The following is a 6,033-nucleotide window of genomic DNA, read 5'->3' on the forward strand; positions in this document are numbered from 1 at the left end:
TGACTGTTTAAAATATAAATTCAAGTGTTTTTCTTTTTTTATTGTTTTTTTTTGAACACCTTCATATCTTAGTTAAACAACAGTTTTTTTTTTTTGCTCAGTTGCTCAGTTTTTTTATTAATGCTTTACAAACCAAAGTCAAATTAGACCGACACAAGTTTGCTTTCCATTTTCATTGTTGCCTCATACAAGCTTGATTTTCTTTGCAGGCCGTGTATGGCTGATTTACCTTAACATTTCATCTCCATTTTTTAATTTACAAATATGTTAATAAGATTGCCTTGTAACCATGACAATAACTGTCTTTATTAGTATGTGTTAACAACTGACTTATTGGACAAGAAAAAAAAAAACAAGCAGTACAAAGAAAGGTCGGTTTGAACTATATGGAAAACAAACTTGATCAAATTGACTGCTCAATGACAGAATGTAGTAAGGCATTGTAGTCGAGCAGTTGTTTAGTTTGGATTTCTGTTACCATAGACACAGCAACCAAAACCAACAACTCAATTACTCCTTGTTTTTGTAAATACAATGTTGCTACATAATTTAGACTCATCAAGCAACCAGCACAAACATTTTTGTCTAATTTTGTTTTCTTTTTCAACGCTATTTAAAGTAAGAACTACGTTGTTTTTCCACATTAACCTTGCTTTTTTATTTGTGACCAACACAAATGCCCCCATTTTGCATTACTGGTGTACTGCATTGAGCCCAGATCCCAGTGGATTATTAAGAAGAAAGAAATGTTTTCAGAAGAAAAGGCATAAGGCTTTTTTTATTTTTACTTTTGCGAAAATTGCCTTTATAGATGGATGTTTTTTTGGAAAGGTTGGCTGGTTTTGGATGGGAGGGGGGCACCCATTGCCTCAAACTACTCCCTTGCTTGTTAATGATCACATTCAAAGTGCCCTTAGCCTTGTTTTTAAGAGCAGATTAAAAGTGGTTCCACAGTTGTGAAAATTATTGACTGCATTCTCTTGATTGTGTCCCTTGATAACACAACTAAATCAAATCTGAAGATTTCAAAGTTGTCCGAGCAGCAGCTCGTAATGAGAAACCTCTTTGTTCTGTAGGAAAGCCGGCCAGACAAGTATTTTAGAGCCCGATCGATATCCAAAATGAGAAGAAAAAAGTGAAGGTCTTTAAACTTTGCAACTTTTCAGAGTGTAATTATAGTTTACAAATAGGATTTTACCCAAAGCAGTCTTGTGTTTGTTCACGCCTTGAGAGAAATTTCCAAAGGTTTGGCTGAAGCTGAACCCACAGAGGGACAGACTTGATAGGAAAGTGTTAGGAGTCCATGTTGGGAACAGTCATTCAGTTCAGTCACTTGTGTCATGCAGACATAAGTGATTTTAAGTGGCCACCTTTTGCAGAATCCTCAGAGACTAAAGACCACACTTATACCGAATGAGCTGCTATTAAATGTTTGAAAAAGGTAAATGGTGTATACTTATATATAACTTTAATACATTTTAGAAGGCCCAAAGGGCTTTACAGTTGCAGTTCCATTCGCCAATGCTCACACACATTCACACACTGATGGCGGCTCCGTTGCCTAAAGCTACGTTCTCATCTCCCTTGGCAATGCACTTTCAACGTAAAGTCTTTGTAAACAGCCGTACATACAGTACGTGTTTCCTACACCCTCAAGTCTGTCCCTTTTTTGCTAAGCCTTAGCCAAACCTTTGGAAATTTCATGCTCACAACTGTTGCGTTCATGCGTTGCTATGCAACGTTTCTACGTCCGTATTCGGGCTCTAGGTAAAAAAGGCGCACCCACAGAACACACCTTGCAAGGTAACCCTTGTGCTCTCCTGGGCACTTTAATATTGGGAGTTGGGTCATTTAGACCCCAAAAACAGTGCGCTGAACCTTTTTTCTTCAATGATTTGTGATCTTCACTGGTGTCCATGGATTACATGAAATCCTCTTCACCTTTGTCCACCTTTGTCATGGTAGGGAGAACACGTCAATGAAAGGGTGGGGATCATAGGATAGCACAAGGGTTAAACCAGGTCCATTTTTGACCAGTCAGGGACTCGGATTTGGTAGTGACACATGGAGGACGTCCCTTTTAGTTCACTTAAGTGCCAACCGTTTGTAAATTAATCACGAGGGAGGAAATTGATGATTGGGATTTGTGTCCCATCAGAATTAAATGACACCAAGTCTGCCATATATCAGAATAAAGGTGTGAAAGAAAAAGCCTGGAGCAAGATTCGCAAGATTTGCATGGCTTCGACATTTTGCACCAAGCTTCTTCCAGCTGTAGGTGGTGGACATGTGCTAGTAAACGATAAAAGAAGAAAAAGAACAAGAAGCCCCGTACTGGATGAACGCTGGGGTCTAAATGCACCTAAAATGCCTGGTGTAAATGTAGCGTGGGGTTCAGTGTCTTGTCCAAGATGGCTTCAACACGTGGGTTGGCACGGAGGGAAGCAAGCCTGGGATCTTCCAATCAGAGGTCAACTGCTCTACCTCTGCACCACAACCTCCCCGTTAAAATGTAATAAAAAAACAAACAAAAAAAACCTCCCCAAAACATCTTTGGATTTGCTTTAGATTTTTTCATTCTACAAATAAAAATTATTGTACAGCAACGTTAATCAAAACATAGGAAAGGATGTGATGGTGTGGGACAGAAACCCTTCTGGTTTATTTACGTGGTCACACACACCAATAGAATTTTATAAAAAGAAAAAAATTAAAATTGAAACTAATGTATTAAAACCTACCAGCCACTTTATTAGGCACACCTGTCCAACTGCTCGTTAATGCAAATTTCGGATCAGCCAATCACATGGCAGCAACTGAATGCATTTAGGCATATAGACATGGTCAAGACGATCTGCTGCAAACTGAGCGTCAGAATGGGGAAGAAAAGGTGTTTGAATTGACTTTGAATGTGGTTATTGGTGCCAGACATTCTGCTCTGAGTATCTCAGACCAAAATTTTCTTTAATATTGGTCTTAAGCTTCCTGTGTTTGATTAGCTTTCACACGTGAGGATATGTGCTTCACTCTCTATCTTCCAAAATGTGGCGTAAAGTGGTGAAGATTTTCCTTTCTAGCACCACAAACATGCTCACAGTTTATAGACTGAAAAGGAAAATCCCATAAAGAGAATCAAACTGTCTTCAGTCAACATTTAGATTCCTAATAATCAGTGAGAAAAGCAGCCGCAGAGGAGACTTCTTTCATTAGACATTTAGCAGTGCCTCTGAAGTTTGCTTTTTCCAATGACTTTAAAGGAGGAACAATGTCTCTGCATGTTGGGGCCTGTAGAGAATTCCTCTCAAACCGCATATTAATGAATGTGTGGGGAGTTAAGGCAGAAAAACCTGGTTGTGGGATCGCTAAAGATGTAGCTCATGTTCTCCTCTTGGAACTTGAATATCAATGTGCATTTCAAACGGCGCACAGTCTCTTCAAGACCCTCTTGTTACATTGTGCAGCACAAAAGTGTGTAGACATCAACTGCCTGAAGAGGGCGCACTTTACTTGTGATGCCACCATTCCCTTGCTGTAAGACACAGTCGAATAAAAAAATCAGCTAAAGGTAAAAAAAAAAAAAACATTATTAGACTTCACTCTAATCAAGATTTCCCTTCGTCAGCCTTCATTTCTCCTCATATGAGGCAGGTCCATCAAAACAGAAGAAGCTTTTTGATATCCTCAGAGGGGCCGTGGCGTGCAGACACATTAATGCTCATAATTCACAGCAAATCAAGAAAGATTTTGTTGGAATGGAGGACGCCAATTACCAGTTGTTCAGTGTTTGCTATTGTTGTATTTACCGAACTCTAATCATATTTGGAGGTCGGCCACGGCTCCGCATCAGCTCCAAGTGGAAAAGCTCTTTTGAAGTCTTTCATTTCGTCGTGCCATATTAGCCGCACTGAGCGGCTCGAGACAGCATGCTGACTTTGCTTTCAAGATAAAAAGAAACACGCATTACATCACTTTCTAAATAACTTCACAAATGAGGAAAATTGCAAGTAAATTGGTCACCTAGAAAAAAAAACACAGACCCCCTTAAGGAAAAATATGTGTTTCATCTATTAATTTGCCTCGAGATAGTCATCGTTTACCTTACTCGTTGAACATGGGAACAAGAGTTTGTGTTCGATTTCTGGGCAAATGTTGACAAGCTCCTTCTTTTCCCCTTCTCAGCCCTCCAATGGCATTGCACACTTGCAGCATAAAAGAAAGAAAAGAAAATTCATGGAAATCAGTGAGGCCTTCATTATGCCAAGGTCATTACAGCCAGCTTTTATCCTCCTCTCTACTTGTGGGAGGTAAGGGAATCTTATTCACCATCACCCCAAGGCCTCACCTTTGAACACACAACCTTCCATCAGGGCCAGTATTTGCACTCTCACACACACACACGCACGCACATACACACACAAACACAAACACGCATCAGTTCCTCTTTCATTTGGCCTACTTCAATTTCATCATTCATTTCTCCATCGTCTCACAGTGGCGTGTTAGTGATCGCCTTGTCTGAACGCAGAAAGCATCTGTAATTCAGGGTAAGATTGAATGATATAACGGAGGAGGCTCTAAAGGCTTTGTTGCACGGAAACACACCTCCTTACAACGTAGAAAAGCTCATATTTTTAACAGAATTAGTGTGAAATGTGGTAAACATACGGTGGGGCATTTTGGGTTTTACATCTCTACAGAATGAGACAGGTCAAGGTTGTTTTTTACAATGTGTATCACAAAGATATCTGTAAATGCGATCCAAAATATGACAAAAAAATGTAATATATTAAAAAGAACAAGCATGAAATGTGGTAAATATAACATGAAACATCTTGGATTTTACATCACTACAGTATGAAACAGGTCAAAAATGCTTTTTACACCATGCATCACTTAGATTTCTCTAAATCAGACACAATATGTACTAGAAATCTGTCAGACGTGGTAAATATAAAGAGGAGCATCTTGGATTCTAAATCACCACAGTAAGTGACAGATCAAGATTGTGTTTTTTACGCCACACTGAAATTTCTTTGAATCAACAATGCAACAAGAAATCTCTTATATTTAACAGAATCAGTGTGAAATGTGGTAAATATAAAGTGGAGCATCTTGGATTATACATCTTTACAGTACAAAAACAGGTCAAGGTTGTGTTTTACGCCACGCAACAATAATATTCTTACAAAACCATCATAAAACATAAAAAAAAATCTCATATTTACAATAGAATCCACGTGAAATGCGATAAATATATGATGGAGCATCTTGGATTTAATGTCTCTACAGTATAAGAAAGGTCAAGGTTGGGTTTTACGCCACGCATCACTAAAATGTCTTTAAATCTGACACAATATATCACAAGGCAAGATGAAGAAACCACAGTGTGATTGATTCAAACATCTCTGAATTCCTGTGATAACTGGGACAAGTACTAAAAACTGGGTTTGTTTTCGTAAAAGACCAGAGCAGTGATCTGAAATCTTTCCTGAAAGAGTCTAATAATACATTAGTTTGCTGTAATTGGGCCATAGCATTCAAAGCAACCCAAAGCCATTGTTTGGAGGAGAAAACTGCAATCTTTAAAGTTCATATTTTTGATCGGCATCATAGGATGGTTGAGTCTTACTCAAGAGCTCAGAGGAATCTGTGATCTTTAAAAAAAAAAATTGCAGTAAAGATGGACTTTTCTGTCTGCCTCTGTGGCTGTGTCTGATTTTGAAACTCTCCATTGATGTCATACAAGAGCCAGACTGCATGTTAAACTAAAGAGGACGAAGGAGATCTGTGCTCATTTGTATTACAAGGTTGGTGGCTGTTCTTCAGATTTGAATAATGATTAGATGAAAAATGTGTGGAAACAATGTTTGAAATGATAAGCTGTACAGTTTGGTTCTTGATATATACGTTTATTAAAAAATATTTCTGTCTGAGCTCCTTGAACTGCTTTTTTCAGAATAAAATACTTATTTTTGACAAAGGTTTTCAGGCAACAAAGTCAGCTTTTTTGCTGTTCACCACAAAACAATAAAA

Source organism: Oryzias latipes, chromosome 21, assembly GCF_053564925.1.
Source record: "Oryzias latipes strain Hd-rR chromosome 21, Olatipes_Hd-rR_3.1".
NCBI classification, from domain to species: domain Eukaryota; kingdom Metazoa; phylum Chordata; class Actinopteri; order Beloniformes; family Adrianichthyidae; genus Oryzias; species Oryzias latipes.